Source organism: Aotus nancymaae, unplaced genomic scaffold, assembly GCF_030222135.1.
Source record: "Aotus nancymaae isolate 86718 unplaced genomic scaffold, 86718_ANA_hifiasm-v0.15.2.pri h1tg000030l, whole genome shotgun sequence".
Taxonomy (NCBI): domain Eukaryota; kingdom Metazoa; phylum Chordata; class Mammalia; order Primates; family Aotidae; genus Aotus; species Aotus nancymaae.
Window position 1 is genome coordinate 13,687,400 of NW_026988443.1, and position 27,694 is coordinate 13,715,093.

At 46.4% G+C, this 27,694-nt stretch overlaps 1 long non-coding RNA gene across 1 annotated transcript in view; it reads left to right on the forward strand.

Moving 5' to 3' along the window:
• The first annotated feature begins 430 nt into the window (after nt 1-430).
• LOC135277203 (uncharacterized) overlaps nt 431-27,694 on the forward strand; it is a 30,082-nt gene continuing 2,818 nt past the window's right edge. The window contains exons 1-2 of the long non-coding RNA XR_010344774.1: nt 431-562; nt 13,576-13,693. This is a non-coding gene — a long non-coding RNA (uncharacterized LOC135277203). The remainder of the gene's footprint in view (nt 563-13,575; nt 13,694-27,694) is intronic.

Sequence of the window (27,694 nt, forward strand, 5' to 3'; positions counted from 1 at the left end):
TGAGCCCAGGAGGTTAAAGCTATAGTGATCCATGTTCATGCCACTGCACTCCAGTCTGAGCAACAGACTGAGACCGTGTCTCTGAAAGAAAGAGTTTCAACACCTGGATTTTGGAGAGGACACTTCCAAATCATAGCAAAACCTAATCCCCAGTGTGATGGTACTAGGAAGTGGGCCTTTGTAGGGTGAGACGGCGTAAGGGTGGAGCCCTCAGGAATGGGATTAGTGCCCTTTGTAAGTGAGGCCCAAGGGAGTTCCTAGAACGCAGTAAGGAGGCACCACCCATGAATCAGAACGTAGGCCCTCACTAGACACTGGATCTTCTGGTGACTTGATCTTGGACTTCCCAGCCTCCCAGACTGTGAGCAACAAATTTCTGTTGTGTATAAGCCACCTGGTCAATGGTGTTTCATTATTGCACCCCCAACAGGCAGAGACACTTTCAGAAGAGGAACAAAGGCCTGAAAGGGAAAGCATCAGAGGAACAACCCTTGCCTCTCTCCCCCTCCCTCCAGTCTCCCACCAGTGTTCCGCTTGGCTGAAACCGACCAGAAGTCACAGGGTAAGGGAGCCCAGGCCATAGGGCACCCCCTGGTCAGCCATCCAGGGTTTGGAGCAACCTGAAGGGAAGATGGTAGGTGGAGAGGGGCAAAGGGAGAACAGTCAAGTCTGGGCAGACGGCACCGTGCATGTAAAACCCAGCTAGGTGAGCTGCCAGGGGGCTGGAGAGCAGCCAGAACCCAGCCCTTCAAATCTCCAGGCCACAGTGTCCTCACTTGTAAAACGAGGATTTGAACCCAAAGAACGCCAAGGTCCCCTCTCATACTAGAATTGCAGCTGGTCACCCCGGCCTGGGCCTGGGCTCTGCTCTTTGCCCCTGCTGCCCCCAGCAGGGAAGTGGTTCAGCAAGTGTTTTCAGAAGGTGACAGGGAAGCACTGCGTTTGGCAGTTTGCAAGGTGTACTAGCCAAAGGCAAAATGCCATTGGCAGCAATTGTGTCTTCAAACATGGAGCATATACGCGTCTACCTATGTTAAAATTATAGACAAAAATATGAATTGAGGCATTTAAAAAAGACTGGAAGGAAAAACAACCACAGATTTTGACAGCTATGGTCTGTGGGTGTTTTTTGCTTTTTATAGTTTTCTGTGTTTGCAATTTTTCTAAGTTGAGTGTGCCGGGGTGGGGGAAGTAAGGAAAAATAGTGTGAAACAAAACTCTCTGGACCTTAAGCATGAATTAGAGTTTAAGAAAATTAGGCTACGGGCCAGGCATGATGGCTCACACTTGTCGTCTCAGCATTTGGGGATGCCGAGGCAGGAGGATTGCTTGAGCAGGAGTTCCAGACCAGCCTGAGCAACATAGTGAGACCTCACCTCTACAAAAAATTAAAAACTTAGCCGGGTGTGGTGGCACATGCCTGTAGTCCCAGCTACTTGGGAGACTGAGACAGGGGGATCACTTGAGCCCAGGAGTTGGAGGCTGCAGTGAGCTTTGATCACGTCACTCCATTCCAGCCTAGCAAAGTCCCCATCCTAGAAAAGAAAAGGAAAGAAAAAAAGAAAAGAAAGGGGAAAAAAAGAAAGGAAATTTTGGTTCTGGCCCAGGAGCACATGATACAGGATCCTCCTGCTTCAGTCCCTCTTCCTTCCATCCCTCCTTCTCTCCATATCGACCAAGCACTAAGTACGTCCTGCACCAGCAAGAGGCATCAGAAATGCAACGACAGCAAGTAGGACCTCCTGCTCCATCAGTAACGAAGGGGAGAGAGGCATCAGAAATGCAATGACAGCAAGTAGGACCTCCTGTTCCATCAGTAACGAAGGAGAGAGAGGCATCAGAAATGCAATGACAGCAAGTAGGACCTCCTGCTCCATCAGTAACGAAGGAGAGAGAGGCATCAGAAATGCAACGACAGCAGGTAGGACCTCCTGCTCCATCAGTAACGAAGGAGAGAACATAAGCATTTTGCTTCATGGCTTTATTTTTCTGTGAAATAACTGCCCCCATGTTTTTCTGTCTCAAACAAATCAGCTGACCTAATTAGTCATGTCCTGTAGTTTGGTGGTTTTCTGTAATCTGTTGCTTCTTCGTTGCTTGGCTTTCAGAAGCCCACTGTGCAGATTTCTGGCCCTTGGAAAACTGCAAAGCTCAATGATTCAATGAATGGACTTTGGAGCTGGATTCCAATCCTGCCGCCACCACTCCCAGGCTCTGAGACCTGGGCCAGTCACTCTGCCTTTCAGGCTTTAGATTCCCCATCAGTAAAACAGCACAGAGTGCCAGGCAGGTCAGAGTGAGTGAGACGGAAGGGACTTAGCATTTTCTATGCACTGGATTATGTCCCCCTAAAATTCATATGCAGAAGCCCTAACCCCCAATGCGAGGAGATTTGGAGATGGGGCCTTTGGAAGGTGATTATAGCTAGATGAGGGCATGAGGGTGGAGCCCTCATGATGGGATTAGTGCCTTTATATGAAGAGACACCAAAGAGCTTGCACACATGTGCTCTCTCTCTCCCCCATGCACAAAGAAGAGGTTGTGTTGGCCAGGTGCAGTGGCTTATGCCTGTAATCCCAGCACTTTAGGAGGCTGAGGCAGGAGGATCACTCGAGCCCAGGAGTTCAAGACCAGTCTGGGTGACATAGGGAGACCTTGTCTCTACAAAATCTTTTTACAAAATTAGCTGGGCATTGTGGTGCATGCCTGTAGTCCCAACTATTTGGGAAGCTGGGGTGGGAGGATCACTTGAGCTTAGGAAGTCAAGTCCGCAGCGAGCTGTGATCATGCCATTGCACTCCAGCCTGAGTGACAGAGTTAGCCTCTGTCTCAAAAAAATAAAAAAAAAGAAGAGGTAATGTGAGCACACAATGAAATGGCAGCCACATATAAACCAAAAGAAGAGGCTTCAGAATGAAACCTACCTTTCCAGCACCTTGATCTTAGACATCCCATCCTCCATAATTGTGAGAAATTCTTCCTGGGTTAAGCCACCCAGTCTATGGTATTTCATTATGGCAGCCTGAGCCAGGACAGCGTAGCTGCAGGAGCTGTGATGGCATACACTTCTGAAGGCCCTGGTTTATGTATGTCGTTAGGTTTGGTCAGGCACCAATCAGCCAGGAAGTTGCAACCACCTATGTCAGCACTTCCCCAAAAAGTGACTGACCCTCTAGGGCCCATCTGCTCCCAGCTCCTCCACTTCATCTGCCAGTTAATACCAGACTCCTTGTGCACAGCCCTGAGCTGACGATAGATCTTGAACCCAGGTTTGGTCCCATGTACCCTGATCTAGGGGAAGTGTCCAGTGGAAGCTGCTGCATAGCCTCCAGGCCCCAAAGACATGACCTAGACAGCCTACAGCCTTGCCCGCCACGACCCCTCATCTAAGGAATGTATCCAGAACCTACAGGCTCTGTGTGTGTGTCCATGACACTAAAGGCTGAATTCTTTCCTGATGTTTCACTTCAGACTGAGGTTTGCTGCAAAAGATGAAGAGAGACCAGGAGGGACTCACCCACAGGGATGAGACCTCATTTCTGGAGGGACAGAGGCCAGGCAATGGGTGACCACCCAGAAGAATGAGCTAGAAAAACAAGGTCTCCCAATGGGCAGGTGTGCAGAGCACAACAACAGGAAACTCACACAACAGGCATGAATGCACGAAGAGCATGCTGTTTGCCAGGCCCTACGGGGCTCTGGGATATAGACAGGCCTCAGGCCATGGGGGCTTAGTGGTCCACAGCCCCTGGTGCAACCTCAGCCCCTCCACTTAGCATCTGTGCAAGGCCAAGAACATCTGCTGTCATTTCTGCCCGCATCCATTTTCCACCCCTCTGGGAACTATATCCCTGTTGTCCTCTGGGGATCCATCCCATTGGTTCACATGTTCCCAGAGAAGCTGATCGTTCCAGGGGAGGAATCTGTGATGCCTCTCACCCCAAGCCAATCAATAACTCCAACCCCTGCAGCCACGGCAGCCACGGCAGGTACAGGCATATGACCAAGTCAGAACACTGGTCAGATTCCTGACACGTGCAAATTCGCTGGAACCAGAGAGGAGGTAGGAACTAGAACGCCTGTCTCCATCTGGCCATGAAACAGAGCCTGAAACTGAAGTGAACACAACAGAAGCAAGAGCCAGAGATGAGAAACCAAGGTTTCCCTGGGTCGGCTTCGCCTGAAACAGACGCATCCCCAGACCTCTCAGTTCACTGACTAAATGATATATATTTTTAAGACTATTTTCTGTATAAGACAGTTTAAATTTTTAAACACACAACAGTTCAAATACATGTTCATACACAAACCAAGTGCAGATTTCTAAAAAAAAATAGAGTGTGAGCAAAAGACAACGGCATCTCCAGGTTGCACTTGGTTACTTGTGGTGGGTGAGGGATTTGTTGATAAGGGGCAGATTTGTGATTAGTGCTGGAGCTTATTCACTGCAGACAGAAGAGCTTCTCATCTAAGTGGCTTTGTGGATACTAGATACAGTGTGACCTCTTCCGCTTCCTTTTTGAGGGTGCTGCACAAGCCAGCAGATTAGTCCTTGGGAACCCCAAGGGAAGACAACCCCATGCACCCCCTCCCCGAGGGACCTTTGAGGTTGGAGACCTTTGATTGTCCCCCACCCCCACCCCTGAAACTGTCTGGGATCACCGTAGGTCCAGGCAGGCTCACTTACCCAGCATTAACACCTCAAACCCACCCCAGAATGGGATTCTTAGATCAAGAGCGGGACAAAGAAAGAGAAGGTTGGCAGAGCAACAGAAGGAATTTCATGTCCAGATGGGGAGTGGCAGGAAGCAGCTAGATCTGTTCTTAGTCAAGTAACAGAACTTGGCACCCAGAGGTGCTCAATAGACTGGTGCTCTCATAAATACAAAAGAACGAATGGAGGAATGGGCAGACCTCTCAGAGGCGCAGCACACAGAGATGGCTGTGACACAGCAGTTTCTCAAGACTTTGGGATGCCATTTGGCAGAGTGTACCCCAAGTTTGTGACTCAGATTTTTGCCACATTTCTATGCCACTTCACTGTCACTAACTATATATATATATACATATATATATATATGTATTTTTTTTTTTTAGAGACTCGCTCTGTTGCCCAGGCTAGAGTGCAGTGGCACAATCTCAGCTCACTGCAACCTCTGCCACCTGGGTTCAAGCGATTCTCCTGCCTCAGCCTCCCAAGTAGGTGAGACTACAGGCCCATGCCACCACACCCAGCTCATTTTTGTATTTTTTAGTAGAGATGGGGTTTCACCATGTTGGCCAGGCTGGTCTCGAACTCTTGACCTCAAGTGATCCACCTGCCTCACCCTCCCAAAGTTCTAGGATTATAGGCATGAGCCACCACACCCAACCAACTAACAATATTTTTATTAGTAACCTACTTTTTTCTTCCTTAATAAATATACCACTATGGGAAATACATATACAGCACAGATGCAATGATTCTGAGCCTGAGGCCAGTCTCTCTTTGTTAAAACAGATTAGCAAGAGCTAGTGAGGTGTTAGACATGCTAGCGCCAAACAGAGACTTGCTCTTTGGTATAATCAGCGTGGAAGGAATATTTACCATGAGATTTACTGCTATTTATGCATTAGGGTATCCACTTAAACACATTTGTGCATCTTGTATATTGCCAGATGTCCTGAGCTGCCAGCTCACTCAAGTACAGAAATGGAGAACACAGCGAATCTGTGGCCTGCAGTCCCAAGGCTGTGGCCTCCGGGGCAGTGTGATGCAACATCCTGCCATTCTTCAGAGGTGCTTCTCCAGGACTGTCACTAACTGCTTTCCTTAGGGTGAGGTCTCCTTCTTTCTTTATAGGAGGGTGGCTGGTCTGTGAAGTCCAAATTGGGTTGCCCAGAGCCCTCCCGTTGAACTCCGTCTTACTACAGGTTTATTCACTGCAATAATGTCAAAGTAGTGATGAGAACAAACAGTATTTCAAATTATCTGCAACAACTCTGATGTGTTATGAAAAGATTTGTGGTTTCTATTTATTATTTTTATTTTTTATTTTTTATTTTTTTGAGACAGAATTTCACTCTTGTTGCCCAGTCTGGAGTGCAATGGTGCCATCTCAGCTTACCGCAACCTCTGCCTCCTGGGTTCAAGCAATTCTCCTTTCTCAGCCTCCCCAGTAGCTGGGATTACAGGCATGTGCCACCATGCCCAACTAATTTTGTATTTTTAGTAGAGATGGGGTTTCTCCATGTTGGTCAGGCTGTTCTCAAACTCCCAACCTTAGGTGATCTGCCCACTCAGCCCCACAAAGTGCTGGGATTACAGGCGTGAGCCACTGCGCCTGGCCTTACTTTTTAATTTTTTTTTTGAGACAGAGTCTTGCTCTGTTGCCCAGGCTGGAGTGCGGTGGTGGCATCTTGTTTCACGACAATCTCAGTCTCCCAGGTCAAGTGATTCTCCTGCCTCAGCCTCCTGAGTAGCTGCGATTACAGGTACATGCCACCACGCCTGGCTAATTTTTGTATTTTTAGTAGAGACAGGGTTTCACCAGGTTGGCCAGGCTGGTCTTGAACTCCTGACCTCAAGTGATCTGCCCATGTTGGCCTCCCAAAGTATTGGGATTACAGGCATGAGCCGCTGTGCCCAGCCCAATTTTGTTTTTAATGGAAAAAGGATCAAATGCATGAATTTTGTACTTATTTCCCCTAGAAAACTTGATATGTTTGGAGGACAGGGTGTCTGACTTCTTCCTGGCTGCAAAGTGAGTCTCTGGTCTTCCTCCACATCTACTGACATTTTCTCCTCCTTCCTCCTTCTCCCTCCTTTCTTCTTTCTTCTTTCTTCTTCTTCCTTCTTCCTTCTTCTTCTTTCTTTTTTTGAGACAGAGTTTTGCTCTGTTGCCCAGGCTGGAGTGCAGTAGCATGATCTCAGTTCACTGCAACCTCTGCCTCCTGGGTTCTGCCTCCCAAGTAGCTGGGACTACAGGCGCGCATCACCACACCTGGCTAATTTTTGTATTTTTAGTAGAGAGGGGGTTTCGCCATGTTGGGCTAGCTGGTCTCAAACTCCTGACCTTGGGCGATCTGCCCGCCTCAGCCTGCCTAAGGGCTGGGATTACAGGCATGAGCCACCACACCTGGCCTGTTTTATTTTATTTATTTTAATTTTGAGACAGAGTCTTCCTCTGTCACTCAGGCTGGAGTGCAGTGGCGCAATCATGGCTCACTGCAGCCTTGAATTCCTGGGCTCAAATGATCCTCCCACCTCAACCTCCCTAAGTAGCTGGGATTATAGGCATGAGCCACTACATCTAGCTAATTTTTTACTTTTTGTAGAGACAGAGTCTCCCTATGTTTCGCAGGCTGGTCTCGAACTCCTGGGCTTAAGCAATCCTCCCATCTCAGCCTGTCGAATTGCTGGGATTACAGGCATGCGCCATGGTGCCAGGCTGATTTATGAAGCAAAGACACTGATGACAGAGCAGGAGACCGTCATCTCGGACAAACACTGCCACTTTAAGTTCCAGCTCCCTTCTTAGCCTTATGCATTTTAAGGAAATCACTTCTCTTCTAACTACAAGCAGCCAGAAAGAGCAAACAGTAAAACACAGATAAAACAGCTTGGGCACAGAGGGAGGTAGGGGAAAAGTCTCTTGGGTAACTGCCAAACTTCACCCTCATACAATGGCCCCAGTAAAACAGTGGGCCTTAATAAGCACATTCCATTCCCTTCAGGTGCACTAAGATAGGAAAGCTAAAAGCAGACTCGGGGAATATGCCTGCAGCTGCAGAAAAATGTATGGGAACAGACACACAACTCTCCCTCCCTAATAAGCTCAAGAAAAAACACAAAAGCAGTCCAAGCCTCTAATAAACTCTCCCACACTAAATCGTTAAAAACTCTTAGTCTGTAAAAAAGTGTGCCTCTAACCTAACTTGGCCAAACACCCCTCTCAGCGTTGTTTCTCTAAAATAAACTTGTCTTAACCGCCAAGTCACCTTTCGTGTTTCTTTCCTCTTTCCTTCTTACAGCTGACATTGTTAATACTACTGTGGTTTGTTGCCACCATAATAATTGAAGGAAATTCTCAGTTGCAGTTAGAGGTTAGTGAAAAAAAAGATGTACACTTTTCTGTGTAAAATGTAGGTTTTATTATTTAGCTATGGTTATCAGGAGCTGACTGCTGTTGAAATGATAGCTTGCTACACAGATCCCAGAGGAGGAGGCACACCATGCCACGCCACCACACCACCCCACCATGCCACCCAGGACAACACAGGATGGTCAGAAAGCAAAGCAAACAGAAGGAAAACTGAGCCAGAGCCTTTATTGTGGTTTTTGCAGGAAGAATGGGTGAGACAGGATACACAGGCTTAGAATTTGCCAGTTTGAATAATTTCAGTTGGTACTAGGGCATAGGGACTGTTTCTAGTTGTCAGGAGGTGATTAGGGCAGGAGAAGAGTGGCCCAGCGTGTAAAAGCTGCAGGAGGCAGCTATGGTGTTCGGGCTCTAGAGGTTAAGGAGAGTACTTTACTATCACTAGAAATTGTCTGGCCCTGCAAGGGGGAGTCTCCCCAGGGCCGGCAAAGTCTCAGATGTCAAAATTTCAGAAACATGTGATTAGTACACCCATCCAAATTCACAGGCTCCCTCACATTTTACCCATGGCCACCAGGGTAAGAACCCTATCTGAGAAAGCCCCCAGCTGAGAATGGCAGCATTGAAACCCGAGAGTCAGTGGTCCAAAACCCAGTGCCTTCCAGGGTCAGATGGATGACATCAGTGAGCCAGATGTAAAGGACAGCAAGGGGTGGGGACTGTGGGGACCCAGGTTTTCATCCTTCACAAAGCCAGCTGCTATCAGCTCCAGCCAATGGCTACCCAGTGTTGCCAAATCTTCTGAGCTTTCAGGAGAAGCCAGATATCTAGATTGTGTGTGTGCATGTGCATATGTGTGTGTGCAATGTACATGAGAGAGAAATTCTGATTTTTTAATGTTTGCATTTCATTTTTTTTAAAAAAAACTTTGACTAAAGCAGATTAATATGTTAATAGTAAAAATGTTTTTTTAATTGTACAAATAAATAAATGCATCCCTGGATTGCAACAGACTTGGGGCCACCAGCTGGCAGCCTCTACCTTGGTTTGTCCTCACCCAGCCTGTCTGGCTCCCCCAGGGTCCTTCTCATCTCCAGAGCATCCCTCATCTTCCTGTGGGAGACAGTGACTCCTCTGATTCTGGGCTTGGTTTCTTTTGTCTGTAAAATTAAAACTTAAATATTCTTCTAGGCTTAATTTTCAGTTGGCTATGGTGTTCTAAGGAGTGAGGAGAAAATGTGGGATAATACAGCACAGCTTTTTTCAAAGATTTCTTTTCCCCAAGAGCTTTGCAAGCTTTGAAGTTCAATCCCAGCTTTGCCACTTCTTAGCCTTAGGACTTTGGATAAGTCCCTAATGTACTCAACCTTGGATTTTCTCACTTGTACAATGGGGCCAATGATAGTTCTGACCACCCAGGGCTGTTGTGTTTATTAAGGATGTGCTGCAAGCAGGATAACCAGCTAGAAACTGTTGAGGGCTGTGAGCCAGAGCTATATGAGTCTTATCTCTGAAGTCGGCACTGTTGTTAATCCCACTTTGCTGGTGGGGAAACCAAAGCACAAAGATGGATTCATTTGCAATGGGTGCAGAGACAGCAGGATTTGAACCAGGCAGGAAATCTGAACCCACAGCCTCATGATTGCTAGGCTGAGCCGCCTCATGTCAAAGATCTCTCCTTTTACAGATGGGGCAGCTCAGATAAGGGCTGGGACTTTCTCAAGGTCTAATAAGGACTAGAACAAAAGCCAGTTTTCAGCCAGACCTGGAAGGCAGAGAGGGGTTTGATGGCCAATGGTGAGTGGACCAATTCTCTGTCCCTTCAGAGTGGACACATAATTGCACCTTGATGACTCAGCTAAATGTTCATGTCTCTTCAGAATGAGGACATCCTGACACAGTCATCTGTGCAGCTCTGAGACTCAGTGGGGGTGGGGGGATGATGGATGCCTCCTGCTATGGTTTGGATGCATCCCCCAAAAGTTCATGTGTTGAAAATTTAATTGCCAATGTAATAATATTAAGAGGTGGGGACTTTAGGAAGGGATTAGGTCATGAGGGTGGAGCCCACATGAATCATGAATAGATTCATGCCCTTATTGCAAGACCGAGTGAATTCCCACAAGAGTGGATTGTTGTCAGATGAGCTTGGCTAGCTCTTGTGAGTTCTTTCACACGTGCTCTCTTGCCCTTCCGCTTTTCTGCCAAGTTATGATGCAGTACCAAAGCCCTCACCAGAAGCTGCCATCACGCCCTAGATTTTCCAACCTCCAGAACCATGAGCTAAATAAACCTCTTTTCTTTATAAAGTACCCAGTCTGTGGTACTTAGCAACAGAAAATTGGCAAAGACACCATCTAAATGCCTGACCCAGAAGCCCCTGTGCTCTTGGATCTGGCTGAAACCAAGAGGGACATAGAAAATGGACTATATGGGCCAGGGACTGTGGCTTATGCCTATCTTCCCAACACTTTGGGAAGCTAAAGTGGGAGGATCATTTGAACCCAAGAGTTTAAGACCAGCCTGGGCAATATACTGAGAACCTATCTCTACAAAAAATTTAAAAATTAGCTGGGCATGGTGGCTATAGTTCCAGCTATTCAGGAGGCTGAGATGGGAGGATTGCTTGAGCTTAGGAGGTTGAGGTCATACTGAGCCATGATTGCACCCTTGCACTCCAGCCTGGGCAATAGAGGGAGACCCTGTCTTGAAAAAAAAAAGTGGAATATATGGATCAAAGGCTTAATCATACAATGTAAAAAGCTTTAAAAACTTAAAAGCCTCTTTATTCGCACAATGGCTCATGCCTATAATCCCAGCACTTTGGAAGGCCAAGGTGGGTGGATCACTTGAGCCCAGGAGTTCAAAACCAGCCTGGCCGACATAGTGAAACCCTGTTTCTGCCAAAAAATACATAAATTGGCCAGGTGTGGTGGTGTGTGCCTATAGTCCCAGCTACTTGGAAGGCCGAGGTGGGAAAATTGCTTGATCCCAGGAGGCAGAGGCTGCAGTGAGCCGAGTTTGTGCCACTACACTCCAGCCTAAGCAACAGACAGAGTGAGACCCTGTCTCAAGCGATCTAGTAAAAAATGAGGAAAAGATTTGAAAAAAGGACTCACAAAAGAAGATCTACGTATGGCAAATAGAGACAAGAGCTCAACATCATTACTCACCAGGGAAAGGCACATTTAAACCACAATAAAAAGCTATGTTACTCTCACCAGAAAAGTTAAATTAAAAAGACTGACAAGACTAAGTGTTAGGAAGGACGTGGAGCTACTGGAACTCTCATAACTTGTGTATGGCCATGGAAAATGATTCGACCACTTCTCTTTCAATGGGAGAAGGGTCTGGTGGTATCTTATAAAACTAATTACAGGCTGGGCACAGTGGCTCATGCCTGTAATCTCAACACTTTGGGAGGCTGAGGCAGGAGGGTTACTTGAGCCCAGGAGTTTGAGGCTAGTCTGGGCAAAATAGGGAGAGACCGCCTCTAGAAAAATATATGAAAATTAGTCAGGTGTGGTGGTACACACCTGTAGTCCCAGCTACTTGAGAGACTGAGGTGGGAGGATTGCTTGAGACTGGGAGGTTGATGCTGCAGTGAACCATGATCACTCCAGCCTGTGACAGTCTGAGACCCTGTCTCAAAACAAAACTAAACTATTTGTATATCTACCTTATGACCCAGAAATTCCTCTTAGCTAATTAGCCAGTAAGAATTAAAACATATGCTCACACACAAGAAAATTATATATGAATATTCATAGCAACTTTATTCATAATAAGCAAAAACTGGAAATTGCCCAGGTGTTCATTAACAAGAGGATGGATAGACAAACTGTGATCTAGCCACACAATGAAATGTCACTCAGCAATAAAAACACAACAGCCAGCGATACACAAAACAACATGGAAGAATCTCATCGGCATTATGTTAAGTGAAAAAAGCCAAAAAAAAAAAAAAAAGTATATTCCATGTATATGAAGTTCTAAGGATAGACCAAATAATGTACAGGCAATTTCCAACAACCAATAATTATTTGGGCCACAATGTCAATAGTGTTGAGGTTGAGAAACCTCAGCTAAACTAATTTATAGTGGACAAAATCAGAATAGTGGTTGTCTCTGTGAAAGCAGGGATTGGCTGTGAATGGACACGAAGGATCTTTTTAGGGTGATGGTAATGTCTCCTGTTTCAATAGCAATTTTAGTTACACAGGTGTATGCATCTGTAAAAACTTAGCAAATGTACATTTAGGATTTTTGCATTTGTAAAGTTCACATTATAAGAAAAACTGGGTGTAATAACTGATACGTTATTCGAGTGATGGTTATACTAAAAGCCAAGATGTCACCACTGCACAAAATATATCTGTAACAAAATTGCAATTGTACCCTTAAATTTATAAAAGTGAGAAAAGAAAAACCTGGTAAAATAGTGAGCTTTAATGAATGACATGTGATAGATAGCAGGATGGATAGATAGATAGATAGACCTGGTTCATAATTCTTTACATTAAATTCCCTCTCTCCAAATAATTGATGTGATTTCTGTCTCCCAAGTGGACTTTCATTGATGCATCCATTGACCAGACATGATCAATGTCAGATCAATGAAATGCAAATCTGATCATGCCATTCCCCTGCTTGAAATCTTTTAATAGCTCTCTAGCTCCAAGTTAACCTCCTAGTCCATCATTCAAGGCTCCTACCCATTCAACCAACATCTACAACGGTATGCTATATACTCTAAATTGTAGTCACAAGCAGCAACTTGCTATTTCATGGACACAAACTTTTCCTATCACCATCATCCCCAGGTAATTGTGCATATCTTCTTCCCTTTGCCCATAATGCCTTCCCCACCTTCTCCACCTGGAAAACTCCTATTCCAAGTGTGAGTCACCTCTTCTGTGAAGCCTTGCTTGACTTATTCAGGCAGAGCAAAGACTACCTCCTTTGGGCTTCCCCATTGCATTCCTAGAGCACTTGTCAAATTGTGTAACTGTTCACATAACTGTCTCCCCATAGACTAGGAGGTGCTCAAGCCTGAGGCTCCATCCTCATTCCTTCTTGAATCCTTTAAGCCTAGAACGCTGACTTTTATAGGGTGAAGCTCAATCCATGTTTGTTGAATGAAAAACACACAGAAACAGATCCAGCCTACGGTCCACTTGCAAATTTATGTCAAGTCATGCCTGAGGGTAAACAAAAGTGATGTCTAAGATTTAACAAACGATCAAGTTTACATTTTAAAAGCTCCAGTTTCATTCTATTCTTTAAACTATGTGAACGTAATTAATAGCCTTGATCTCGTTTTCTCTTTTTGCCTCATGTTCTGCTCATTTTCAAAGGGGTCTGCTTCTGGGAGTGGCTTTACCAAGTTCATAAAAGCCAGACTTACCTGAGGCTTTGCCTAAAGGATCACATTTATCTTATTGAATTAACTTTATTTTTAATCATGATGAATTTTTTTTTCTTTTTGAGACAGAGTCTTGCCTTATCACCCAGGCTGAAGTGCAGTGGTGCTATCTTGGTTCACTGCAACCTCCGCCTCCTCGGTTCAAGCGATTCTCCTGCCTCAGCCTTCTGAGTAACTTGAATTACAGGTGCTCACCACAATGCCAGGTTAATTTTTTTTGTATTTTTAGTAGAGATGGAATTTTACCATTTTGGCCAGGCTGGTGTCGAACTCCTGACCTCAAGTGATCCGCCTGCCTTGGCCTCCCAAAGTGCTGGGATTACAGGTGTGAGCCACTGTGCCCACCTTAATCACAAAAAATGTATTCTTATTTTATTATTAAAATTACACACACTTTATAAACTAAAAGCAGTGGAAAATAAAACATATAAGTATAAAGAAAAATCTAAAAATTCCCTTAAAATCCACCACCCAGATATAACCACTCAGCATTTGGTGAACCAAATGCACCAGTAGGTGCTCAAGCTGCTGCTTTCTGTCATGATCTGGTTGGTATGTCATATTCTTCAGGGTTTCAGACTGGCCCTCTTATGCCCTGCCTGATTGCTGAGCCTCAGCATACAGACAGCCAAGGCCTTGCCCTTGGTGAACAGACACCCCAGTCATAAATCACAGGTCTGTGCCCTGAAATCCATCAGGCTTGTGTGAGCATGAGTTCAAAGAAGAAAACAACGATCGGATAATATCTGCTGAGTAATCAGTCCAATGACAAGCTTAAAAAACACACTCATATTTGAAAAACAGAATTATTGAATTAGCAAAAGGGAACACATGAGACTCAGCAGAGCTGAGTTTCCAAATGTCTTTTTGAAATAATGAACTCCAGGCGGCAGGTATGGAGTACATTTACTGCAAGTGGGAAGTGGCTGCAGGACTGCTAGCTGGGAGGCGGCCCTGGGGAAGGGGGGTGCAGAAGAGGGCTTGGGTTATCCTATGAAACCAGGCATTTCTTTCTACCAATATGAAGAGGCTCTTCAGCAGAGTGGTTAAAGGTGTGGGCTTGGAGGTCCAGGCTCGAGTCTTTGCTCCACCACTGACCAGCTGTAAGACTGTCAGCAAGTTAAGTCTTAACTTCCCCAAGCCTTGGTTTTCTCATCTGTAAAATGGGGAAAATCTAAATTCCTACCTGATGGGATTGTATTGACAACTATATAGAACCTTCCAGATGGATTTGCAGTCCATGGTGAGCCTTTGAGACTTACTGATGATTATTGTGCTTGTTCCTATGAAGAATGAGCTGGAAGAGGGGCAGGTGTGTGTTCACAAGGGGCACAGTTGATTCTGGATTAAGAGTGCATTGAATGTGGCCAAGGTCACCGAAATCACTTGAGACCTTATACTCTTGCTGATTCACTATAGGAAAGGATTCACTATAGGAAAGAAATCACACAATGAGATTTAAAGCAGACAAAGCTGGGCTCCAGAAGCTCTTAAGAAAAAAATAAGGGCCGGGTGTGGTGGCTCACACCTGTAATCCAAGCACTTTGGAGGCCAAGGTGGGTAGATCACCTGAGGTCAGGAGTTCAAGACTAGCCTGACCAACATGGTGAAACCCCGTCTATAAAATAAATAAATAAATAAATAAAAGGTAGGGGGTTGGGGGAGTTGCTCCTGGTAAACCAGTTAGCTATTGCTGCAATACTGCAGCTAAACAAACTATTCCCCTCCTCTGCCTCCTATTTACTGGGCACCCACTAGCCCAACAAGGCACAGGATGCAATGATGGAATGCTGGCACTTGGGGCTCATGGCTTCCTGAACACTCACCACACCATTACCTCAGTTGTCTCAAGTCACCCGAATGGCGGGCTCTTCAAGTTGTGCTTCCGAGTCTAGTGAAGACTTTGTTGTAGATCCAGCTTCACTAACCTGTGCCTCCAGGGCGTGGCATCTGCAGAACCAATGTCAATTGTCCTGGACCCAAGAACAGTTATGGTGATTGGAAATTGATCAAAATACAGAGATCAAAGATGCTCAGTAGGAGGAAGCAAGAGATGGTGAGGTCTGAAAAAGCTCGTTCCTTTAATTCTCAGGGTCTTAGAATGGAGGAGTAGGAGCCTGGAGACAGGACTCTGGAAGTCTAGGACTCTTCCCAGGGGCATCTGGACAATCCTCAACAGAGCTCTTGGTCTCTGATCTCTCACAGTGGCCGCCTGATCTGGACTTACTAGGGAAATTTATTAAGGACACAGATGCTTTGGTGCCCTCATCCCCAACCAACCAGGGTTCCAGGGTCAAAACTCAGGGGCATTGTGAGTCACAAGATCTCCAGATGATTCTTAGACCCTTCAGCCAGTCACTCAGGACCTGGGAGTTTTGGGCTTTAAAGTAGGGAGGAGAAACTAAGATGCCTGTCCTTTGGTTTTATGTACTAACACTTGCCAAATGCCTTCAATTCTGAGGAAAAGGGAGGGAAGAGTTCAATTCAAGAAGGGGAAACTTCTGCGACGACCTGTGGTTTTCACTTTTATTTTCTAGAATTCCATGGTGTTAGCCATGGTTTTAAGCAACTGCTCAATTCAGCTACTGCCCATTATATAGACATGGAAACTGAGGTGAAGATGACGCAACTCCTGCCTAAAGCCCAGTGAATTCTGCCTGTGGAACCCTGGGCTTCTCCTCTCCTCCTAGTGCTCTTTCTTCCACAAGTTTGTGATCCCAACGCATCCATTGTCAAAAGCTCATTCTCGGTGTTTGCTGTTTCTCAGGCTCTGTGCTGACTGCTTTCCATGTACTCTCATTGAATCTTCATCATGAGTCAATAATGTAGTTAAACAGAAGGAAAACAATGCTCAGAGAGATTCAGCAACTTGCTCAACGTCACATGGCTCCAAAGCTGTGGGCTCCCAGGGTCCCCGGGGCCCTGCTCCCAAACTTAACTCTAGATCTAAGTGCCTCTTCCCACCCTGCTGAGTGACAGGGAAGAAGAAAATGACCCTTGCTGGTTACGCTTTCAGTTATGAGACCTAGAAGAGGCCATGCAAATGGGTTCAACCATGAGTGCTTAAACTGCCTCCCAACATACAATACACACAGAGACACACACACATACACTCCTCTCACACACACACACACACACACGCACACACACCATCCACACCCCTGTGTCACCCCTGCACATGTCAGGGTGAAGGCATGGTAAGCTTGGAATTCGCCACTACCCTTGCTTTGCTCAGCAAGTCGGGAGCTGCTGAATGTGTGAGCTGGCTTGGCAGAGAGGAAGCTGTGCTCACAAGGTGGTTCTGGTGGATGGGACAGGGGACAAGCTGTGCTATACACCGGAAGCCTGCAGAGACCCAGAGAGGCAGTAGCTGGAGAGGAGAGCAGAGAGTGGGGCTGGCAGGGGGTTATGGAAGTGCCACTGATCTTCTCCAGGGGACACAGTAAGGTCACAGCTCTGGCAGGCAGCATCTGGGCCCCTGTAGGAGGTGTGTAATGGCCCATAATTAATGCACCGCGACAAGACACGGGGCAGCCGGTGGGAGTGGGTGACTCTGGACTTGGAGGCAGGAGACCCCAGAAGGAATCCCACTCTCGTCTCGGATTGTGGATGACTGGGTGTCTCCCTCTCTGTGCTGTTTCCCAAAATGAGAGCCAAGGGCACTCGCCATCATGACCAGCCACTGGGAGGATGACAAGAGAAAACAGGAGAATGTGTCATAAACAGAAAGGCCTGATCCAAATGGGAGGTGGTATTGTAGGGGAGAAGAAAAGATAATTTTTCCTTCCCTCATCCTCGATTTTCTGGCCGGGGTCCTGTAAACAAGGCTGACAAAAGACAGATTTACAGAAAAAAAGCAGAAGTTTATGAACATGTGCATCACACATACACATGTTACAAGGATGAGTAACTCAAAGGAGTGGTTAGAACTTGGGCTGATGCAGCATCTCGACAAAAGAACAATAAATTATTAGAGAAGTGACAAGATAAAGTGAAAGGAATTAGAGCTTCTAGGGAGGCAAGTTGTGGGAGGGTAAATACATGGAGAAACTAAGGGAGGATGGGGTGAGTGAGTCAGGTTTGTTTTGTAGATTCCTCTGGTGCCCTCTCTGGCTAAGGGTCCAAAGTTGTCTATGTTGATTAACTTCTGTTCTTCCTGGCAGAGAGCGAAGAAGAGATACCTCTACAAATTTATATCCTGCTTTTAGGCAAATAGGGGGAGGCCAGAGAATTTTTCTTGCATCTGCTTCTTCTCAGTTGACTTCAGCTCAAAATAACCAATGTGCTAAATTGGCATATTTTGATACTATAATTATTTATTTTTTTTTTTTTTTTAAGACGGAGTTTTGCTCTTGTTGCCCAGGCTGGAGTGCAATGGCGTAATCTCAGTTTACCGCAACCTCCGCTTCCCAGGTTTAAAGGATTCTCCTACCTCAGCCTTCCGAGTAGCTGGGATTACAGGCATGCACTACCAGGCCCAGCTAATGTTTTGTATTTTTAGTAGAGATGGGATTTTGTCATGTTGATCAGCCTGGTCTCAAACTCCTGAGGTCAGGTGATCTGCCCACCTTGGCCTCCCAAAGTGCTGGGATTATAGGCCAGAGCCACTGCACCTGGCCATTCAATTTTTAAATGATTATATTAACAGATATATAATTATGATATAATTATTATTCCATCTAAAGAGGCAGTAAAGCATAGTGGTTAAGAAAAGAGACCCACAGCGGAGTGTGGTTGCTCAGGCCTGTAATCTCAGCACTTCTGGAGGCTGAGGCGGGAGGATTGCTTGAGCCCAGGAGGTCGAGGCTGCAGTGAACCCTGATTGCACCACTGCACTCCAGCCTGGGTGACAGTGGGAGATCCTGTCTCAAAAACAGAAAAGGAAAAAGAACAGAGACCCTAGGGCCACACTGCCTTTGTTCAGACCCAATTACTGGCTGTGCGAGTGGGCAAGTGACTTCCTTTCTAGGCCTCAGTTTCCGAATCTGTAAACTGGGAACAACGATGGGAGCCATCACATGGGGCTGTTATGAGGACTGAATGGGTTAAGGATGTGCCGCTCTTGGAACAGCGTCTGGCACGGTGGAGGAGTACACGAGGGCTGAATTCTTTCCTCTGGCAGGCAGGCACATCATGGGGCCTACATAATGGACTGTTGTGCTGATGTTGTGGGAGGCTTAGGATCCTGTCTGGCAGAGGGTCTAGATTCAATGCATGGTGGCCCTAATGATTATGCAGGGACCCCAGCCTGAGGCCATAGGTGGTCCCAAGGTGCTGACATCTACCTGTCCAGCATCACTGCTCACTCACCAGCCTGTGACTCCCTTCCCTAAAAGGCTCCTGGTGTCACTGTGATCCACCCAGCCCAACCTGCTGAGCCAATAGTTCTGTCTCAGGACCAAATTCTGTCCCACCTTGAGACCTCCCCGTTAGACCCCAATATATAAATGTTTTTAAAAGCACTTTTTTCTTACGCATCTTTCCCGATAGTAAGTGGGTGTTTATAGCAATACTCCAGTGCAATGCAACTGTCAAGTGATGAGTGACCACTAAGGATGAGATGGGATTCTTGGCATCGGGGATAGGGCATTATATTCTTTTTTTTTTTTGGCAGCTGTCAAAAATCACGTTTGTGGGCTGGGCGCGGCGGCTCACGCCTGTAATTCCAGCACATTGGGAGGTAGAAGCGGGTGGATCACCTGAGGTCAGGAGTTCAAGACTTGCTGACCAACATAGTGAAACCCGGTCTCTACTAAATACAAAAAAATGTAGCTGGGTGTGGTGGCACATGCCTGTAATCCCAGCTACTTGGGAGGCTGAGGCAGGAGAATCACTTGATCCCAGGAGGTAGAGGCTGCAGTGTGCTGAGATTGCACCATTGCACTCCAGCCTGGGCAACAGAGCAAAACTCCGTCTCAAAAAAAAAAAAAAAAAAATCACATTTGTGGCTTAAAACAACACAAATTTATTTTCTTACAGTTCTGGCGGGCCTAAGTCTGAATGGGTCTCTGGGCTGGAATCAAGATGTCAGCAGGGCTGCCCTTCTTTCGGCAGCTGTAGGGGAGAATCCACTTCCGTCCCTTTTCCAGCTTCTAGGGGCTGCATGCTTTCCTTGGCTTGTGACCCTTTCTCTATCTTCAAATCCAGCAACATTGTCCAGCCACGTCCTTCTCACACTGCCATTTCTTTTGTTCCCTCCTGCCTCCCTCTTCCACTTTTGAGGACCCACGTGATTACTCTGGACACACCTAGATAATCCAGGATCATGTCCCTATTTTAAAGTCAGCTGATTAGCGACTTTCATTCCATCTGCAACCTTCCTTTCCCTCTGCCAAGTAACATGACAAATTCACAGGTTCCAGGGATTAAGATTTGGGGGGTGGTGGGGATTATTCTGCCCACCACAGGTACTAATACATGTTTATCGTCCATGGTCCACGGTATGCCAAGCTTGCAATGGCACTTTACAAACATTCATCTACTCACTCATCATTCATTTATTTATTCAGCAAGGATTGGTGGAGGGCTCCCATCTACTGAGCCCATACTAAGTATCTGGGCTAAACAGTGAACAAGCTTCCTTGCTCTCAGGAAGCTCATCGTTCAGGGCAGAGATGAACTTGCACACAGACAACCACTGGACTGCATGAGGGAGGGCAGTGGAGTCACTCAGTTCCCTTCTGTGGATCTGTTTCTTCATCTGTAAAATCAGAAAAATAAAGCTACAGCTAGTTCTCTAAATACTGAGAGAGTCAAATGAGGTAGCATATATAGGTCGTGCCCTCAGCGTTATGTCTGGCACAATAAATGGCAGATTATTTTACAACTAAGGATTGGACTCAAAGGGGGCCCAGAGGAGGGGAGTCAGGGAATGAAGGGGTCAGTTGAGATCGAAATGGACACTTCAGAGACAAATGGGATTAGCCAGGGGAGGCGTAGAAAAAGGGAAGGAAGAGCTGGGTGAGGTGGCTCACGCCTATAATCCCAGCACTTTGGGAGACTGAGGTGGGTGGATCACCTGAGGTCAGGAGTTCAAAACCAGCCAGACCAACATGGAGAAACCCTGTCTCTACTAAAAATACAAAATTAGCCAGGCATGGTGGCACATGCCCATAATCCCAGCTACTCAGGAGGCCGAGGCAGGAGAATTGCTTGAACCCTGGAGGTAGAGATTGCAGTGAGCTGAGATCACAACATTGCACTTCAGCCTGGGCAACAAGAGCGAAACTCCATCTCAAAAAAAAAAAAAAGAAAGAAAATGGAAGGAAGAGAGCCCCAGACAGAATGCACATGCAAAGAGTCCATGGTGAACAGGCCCCTCAATCCTCATGACACCCCAAAACCCCACCAGGTCTCTTCTTGTCATGTTCATGAGTTGTGCTCCCTCCCAGGAAGTCCTGAAGCCCCAGTGCCCCCTTGACTTCTCAGCACCCAGTTCCAAGACAGTTGGATGTGTCACCGCACCTACTGCACTCATCACAAGGATTCGCTTTGCCCCTGTGCTTTGCACCTGAAACCACGTGTTTCATTGTCCTCACAGTTACTGATTGATAGGTTCAAATTGGGCACCAGGCCTGGGCTGTTATTTACTCACGAATTACTCAAAGCTTTATCATTAGTCCCACCTGAGAAACAAGGCTATCTGCAAGGTTAGGCTACTTGCTCAAGGTCACCCAAGTAGTGGATGGTGGAACCCAGGGCTGTCTGACTCCAAGCCATGAAGCCTGCACAAGCCAGCAGCATAGGCCTTTGATGCTCAGCTCCATGCGTGGATGATGTATGGCGAGGAAAGCAGGATGAGTTGGGACCTTAGAAGAATAGCTGTTCTGGCCTGGTGCAGCGGCTTATGCCTGTAATCCCAGCACTTTGGGAGGCCAAGGCAGGAGAATCGCTTGAGTCCAAGAGTTTGAGACCAGCCTGAGGAACATGGGGAAACCCCATCTCCACAAAAAATACAAAAACTAGCCAGGCGTGGTGACATGCACTTGTAGTCCCAGTTATTCAGGAGGCTGAGGTGGGATGATCGAATGAGCCTAGGAGGTTGAGGCTGCAGTGAGCTGTGATCACACCACTGCACTCCAGCCTGAGCAATGGAATGAGACCCTGTGTCAAAAAAAAAAAAAAAAAATTGTTGTTCTATCCTAGAGTTCTAGAGTCAGCCTAGTAGGGACCAGAGCCTGAGGCAAGGGGCAGGGCAGAGGCCAGAGCACTTGTTAAAAGCAACAGACTCCCTTCTTGCCAGAATAAGTTGTAACAGTATCAAGTTCCAAGAAAAGAAAGAACAAACTGGCTTAGATGCTTAAGGGAGGAGGGTCCCACACCACACCCTCCCATCCTCAGCAGGGCCTGGTCTTTCCCAAGAGCAGGGACATCTGACCCAGAGCCAGCACAGGAGCAGAGCCAGGGCTGAGCCTCTCAGCTTAGCTCTTCCTTGACTGGAGACAAAACTGTGTAGACAAACAAGAATAAAAAGCCCATCTTGGGTTCATGGTGCACACTTGTGGCTTCTGGTCCCTTCATTTTCATAGTAGCGACATCAAGCCAACTGTTTTCTCCTGGCGAGCACTGACCTCCACCCACCACTGTCGTGATGTCCAACCTACCTTCATGGCATTAAATCTTTCTTTTATGAAATCATGGTGATAACAGATGATCTGTGTGTGTATTAGGCAAAATAAACGATTGGCATCTGAACAGTAAGGGGTTAGTCCAGCAAGCTGGCATTGCTCAAACCCCGCACATTCCAAAGAAGGGGCTGGCCCTTGACTCCTCCTGGGAGATAACTTCCGCCTTTCTAGCATCCTGTTTGATAACAGTGTTTTCGTATGTCTGGGGCCTTGGGCTGTATCAGTTTGACCAGAGTCTATGCTAACAATGTAACTTGTGATGAATGCCTATTTATATTTGTCTGAGGCCACTGTATCAGTTTGATCTCTGGGGGCCTGGAGGCTGGTGGCTAAGGTTGGCCACATGGGTGATGCATACTTACCTGACTGACCCCAACAAAAACTCTGGACACCAAGGCTCGGGTGAGCTTCCCTGATTGGTAACACCTTGCATGTGTTGTCACACATTGTTGCTGGAAGAATTAGCATGTTCCCATGTGACTCCACGAGGAAGGGACACCTGTAAGCAGGCACCTGATGTCCCTGGGACTTTGCTTATATACCTTTTCTTTTTACTGATTTTGATCTGTGTCCTTACACCACGATAAATGGTAAACACGAATACAATAGCTTTTCTGAGTTCTGTAAGTCCCAGCAAATCATGAAGTCTGAGGGTGATCTTGGGGACGACTTTCAAGCCAGCATCCTAAGTTGGCTCCCCAGTTTCTATTATTTGGAAACTTGATTGAAACCTCAAGACAACCCTGCTGTCATGGTGCTCAGGACACTGGGGAAACTGCAGCCCCTGAGAATGGAGAGTGCCCCTGGGTGTTGAGCCACAGGGCTGAGTTCACCCCAGGTCTGGGGAGTGGCCCATGCCCAGCTCTGCGGGTGGCTTTAGCTCAGGCCCAAGAGGAGGCTGGGCCAATGACACTCCAAAAAGGCTGAGCCTGCCAAAAGGGGACCCCTCTCTACCACTTCAGGACAGAGGTTTCTCTGAACATACGGGTTTTCCTTAGGAAAGAGAAGGCTTTGTTCAGCTCCAAAAAGCAAATTCCATCTTTCTGTCTGCTTTCGCAACTCTCTAGAGCCCACAATGGAAACTGTGCCTCCCCTTTTTCCCCTTCGGGTTCTCCCCTCCTGTACAGAGCAGGGTAGGTCACCCCTCAAACACACACTTGGGCCACAGGAGCACCATGACGGAGGAGAGACTGGATGGTCACCCACCATTCTCCATAAGGGGTGCTTTCCCTAGACCAAGTCCCACCCTTCAAGGGAAACTGAGACAAGAAAACTTCTGCTCTGGTCCATGTGACAAAGAGTAGAGTTTATTTGTTTTATATATATATATAGGTTTTTTTTTTTTTGGAGAAACAGGGTTTCACCATGTTAGCTAGGCTAGTCTCAAACTCCTGACCTCAGATGATCCGTCCTCCTCGGCCTCCCAAAGTGCTGGGATTACAGGCATGAGCCACTGCACCTGGCCTCCACAAAGTGTAGACTTTAAAACAGTCACTTCTGAAGCTGAGGTCAAATAGTTCATTTCCAGGTCTGCCTCAAAGTTTGTTGCTTTTTGGTTTTCTTTTGTTTCTTTTTTTATTTTTTTTGGTTCATTTATTTTGAAATGATTGTAGATTTACAGGAAGTTGCAAAAAATAGCACAGAGAGGTCCAGTGTATCCTTTGCTCAATTTCCCCCAATGATAACATCTTATATAACCATAACAAAGATCAGTCTGGGCACGGTGGCTCACACTTGTGATCCCAGCACTTTGGGAGGCTGAGGTGGGTGGATTGCTTGAGGTCAGAAGTTCACGACCAGCCTGGCCAACATGGTGAAACCCTGTATCTACTAAAAATACAAAAATTAGCCGGATGTGGTGGTGCACACCTGTAGTCCTGGCCATTCCAGAGGCTGAGGCAGGAGAATTGCTTGAACCCAGGAGGCAGAGGTTGTAGTGAGCCGAAATCAAGCCACTGCACTCCAGCCTGGGCAACAGAGGGAGACTCCATCTCAATAAACAAAAAACAAAAAAACCACCACACACACACCATAATACAAGATCAAAACCTCAGGCTTTAAAATGAGATTTGCATTGAGACCATCCTGGTCAACATGGTGAAACCCCGTCTCTACTAAAAATGCAAAAATTAGCTGGGCATGGTGGCGTGCGCCTGTAGTCCCAGCTACTCGGGAGGCTGAGGGAGGAGAATTGCTTAAACCCAGGAGGCAGAGGTTGCGGTGAGCTGAGATCACGCCATTGCACTCCAGCTTGGGTAACAAGAGCGAAATTCCGTCTCAAAAAAAATAAAATAAATTTAAAAAATAAAATAAAATGAGATTTGCACAACCAGGAAGGTAGGGGCTGATAACCCTACTTCTTCCCATGGATTCCCCCAAGAACCTGTTGTATTAGTCAGAGTTCTCTTAGAGGGACAGAACTAATAGGAGCCATATATATATATATATATATATATACACACATACACACACCCATATGTATATACATATATGGGAGTTTATTAAGTATTAACTTACATGATCACAGGGTCCCACAATAGGCCGCATGTAATCTGAGGAGCAAGGAGAGCCAGTCCGAGTCTCAAAACTGAACAACTTGGAGTTCGATGTTCGAGGGTAGGAAGCATCCGAAGATATAGGCTGGGAGGCTAGGCCCATCTCTCCTATTTTCACATTTTTCTGTCTGCTTTATATTCACTGGAAGCTGATGAGATTGTGTCCACCAGATTAAGGATGGATCTGCCTTCCCCAGCCCACTGACTCAACTGTTAATATCTTTTGGCAACACCCTCACAGACATATCCAGGATTAATACTTTGTAGCCCTCAATCCAATCAAACTGACACTCAATATTACCTATCACACCCTGTATAGGCATGAAGTCAAAGATGTTTTAGGCATGCATTGGCCTCCTTCTGAGGGTAGAAGGTCTTGCATCAGCAGGAGGCCCGAGACCAAGCAGCCAGCAGGGAGGCTACAGGGTGGCCTTATGAAGTCAATCAAGAGATGTAGGTATAGCAGGTTTTGGGGTGGACAATAATGAAAAACTGAAAACAACCTAAATACTTAATAATATGGGACTGGCTAAGAAAATTAAGACCCATTCATCCAATAAAGACAGGGCAGATGTTGTAACTATCTTACAGAAAAATAATATCAGGGTAAATGTTCATGATATATTGGCAAGTGAAAAAAAATCCTTGAGCCTGGATTAAAAAAAATTCCCCTAAAATATGTGCAGTATGATTCCTTTGAAGGAAATATAATTGTCCCTCAGTATCTGTGGGGGATTGGTTTCAAGACCCTCACAGATAGCAAAATCCATGGATGCTAAAGTCCCTGATAGAAAATGGCACAGTATTTGTACGTAACCTCTGAACATCCTCCTGTGTACTTTAAATCAGCTCTAGATTACACATGATAACTGATACAATGTAGGCTGGGCGCAGTGGCTCACACCTGTAATCCCAGCACTTTGGGAGGCCAGGGCGGGTGGATCACCTCAAGTCAGAAGTTCAAGACCAGCCTGGCCAACATGGTGAAACTGTCTCTACTAAAAATATAAAAATTACCCGGTCGTGGTGGTGGGTACCTATAATCCCAGCTACTCAGGAGGCTGAGGCAGAAGAAGCGCTTGAACCTGGGAGGAGGAAGTTGCAGTGAGCCGAGATCATGCCACTGAACTCCAGCCTGGGCAACAAGAGCAAAACTCTGTCTCAAAACAAAACAAAACAAAACAAAAAAAACCACTAATATAAATGCGTATAAATAGTTGCTATGCTGTATTGTTTTTTATTTGCATTATTTTATTGTTATTTTACTGGTTTTTTAAATATTTCTGATTTGTGATTGGTTGAATCCATGGATGTAGAACCCATAAACACGGAGTGCCACTGTGTGTGTGTGTGTGTATGTGTGTGTGTGTATAAAGTGTTGAAGGTCATACTCCCAAAATGTTAACCCTGGCTATTGTTAGGCAGTGGAATTATAAGTGATTTTTATTTTTTCCCCCTGCATAAGTTTTATGCTTGAATATATTTAACAATTGTAATTTATAAAAAAATATTATCAGTTCCACCTCTTGCCTTGACTCAGCACCAACTGGGGTTCCATGAGTCTGCTAAAGTTTCCACGGGAGGTGGAGGGACATTTGCAAAGGGCACTGGAGGGGGTTCTGCTGTCCTCAGGAACAGAGGAGATAATGTCCAGAATTACCAGGATAGCAAAGGGCTGGCCCTGCAGGGAGGAGGGCCCTTACCTGTCACGGGAGAAACGGGATTGCAATATAACCAGTGAGTCATCCACAGTGGGCCAGAGCAGAGAGCAGATCATCTAGTAACTGGTGAAATTCCAGAGCCAGGCTGAGGCCAGGCACTCTCCCCCACCCACTTCCTCTTTCCAGCTTCCTCACCATCTGCTCATGCATACCCAGCCTTCTCCACCTCAATTCAGGAGCTCCTGTTGAGGGGCAGGGCTGCAGTGTGCTCAGCACTGTGCCTCGCTGAGCTCAGGACAGGGCCTGGCTGACCCAATGCAGGATGGATGGATGGACAGACAGATGAATGAATGGACGCTCTCTCCCCTTCACCCGCCTCCCATCTCCGTCTGCTGATCTTCCACCTCTTGGGGGCTCAGATGCCTCTTCCTCCAGGAAACCCTTGCTGAGTCCCCCAGGCCTCCACTGCACTCCATGGTAACATCAATTACTCATCTTAGCAGAGTCTGCCTGGTACTGAGATTATGGGACTCTGAGCTGGTTTCCATCAATGCATGAACCTTAAAGGCAAGGTCAATGTCCACTGAACCCCACAGCACCAAAGAAACAATCAATCAATACTATGAAAGGAAGGAAAGGAGTCTCTCTTCTCTCCCTGAGGCATGTGGCTCAAGATTCAGGAGAAGGGAGTGTTGGTGGGGAGGGGGAGACACTTCCTGCCTCCCCCATCCCTGCTAAGTGATGAAGAGTCGATGGCCCCAGGTTCATCGTCTGCACCTCTGACCATCAGCTGGTTCTTTTACTTGCTCCCAGTCATGGTCACGAGGGGATGGTGACTCAGCCCAATTCATCACCACAATGGAAAAACCCAGTCACCTGTCCTCCTGGCAGCAGGACTGGAGCTGCCTCTGTCTGTGGAAGAGCAGCAAGCCATACTGTTTTCAAGGTCCTTTTGTCTTTCACCTGCTGAAAAATCAAAGATTTAAAGGAGGAGTAATGGTTTACATGTACAAATGGAGGAGTAATGGTTTACATGTACAGCGTGGTATGAATCTCAACGATGAGGGGTCATTGGGATCCCTGCTCCCTCCACGCCAGCCTTCCAGTGAAATGTCCACGTGCAGCATCTCACAACAGTTTCACAAGACCATTGTTATCTGAAGTGGTCACTGGTCACTCTTGGCCCCCATCAGCTGACACATCCTTTCTACAAGGCAGAGCCCACCTCCCACTAGAGAAACTGAAAACACCTTTCCCCAGCTTTGCTTACGGCTTTGCCAAAGTATATGACCTGGGGTCCTCCAATCAGACATCCCATTCTTTATTTTTATTTATTTATTTATTT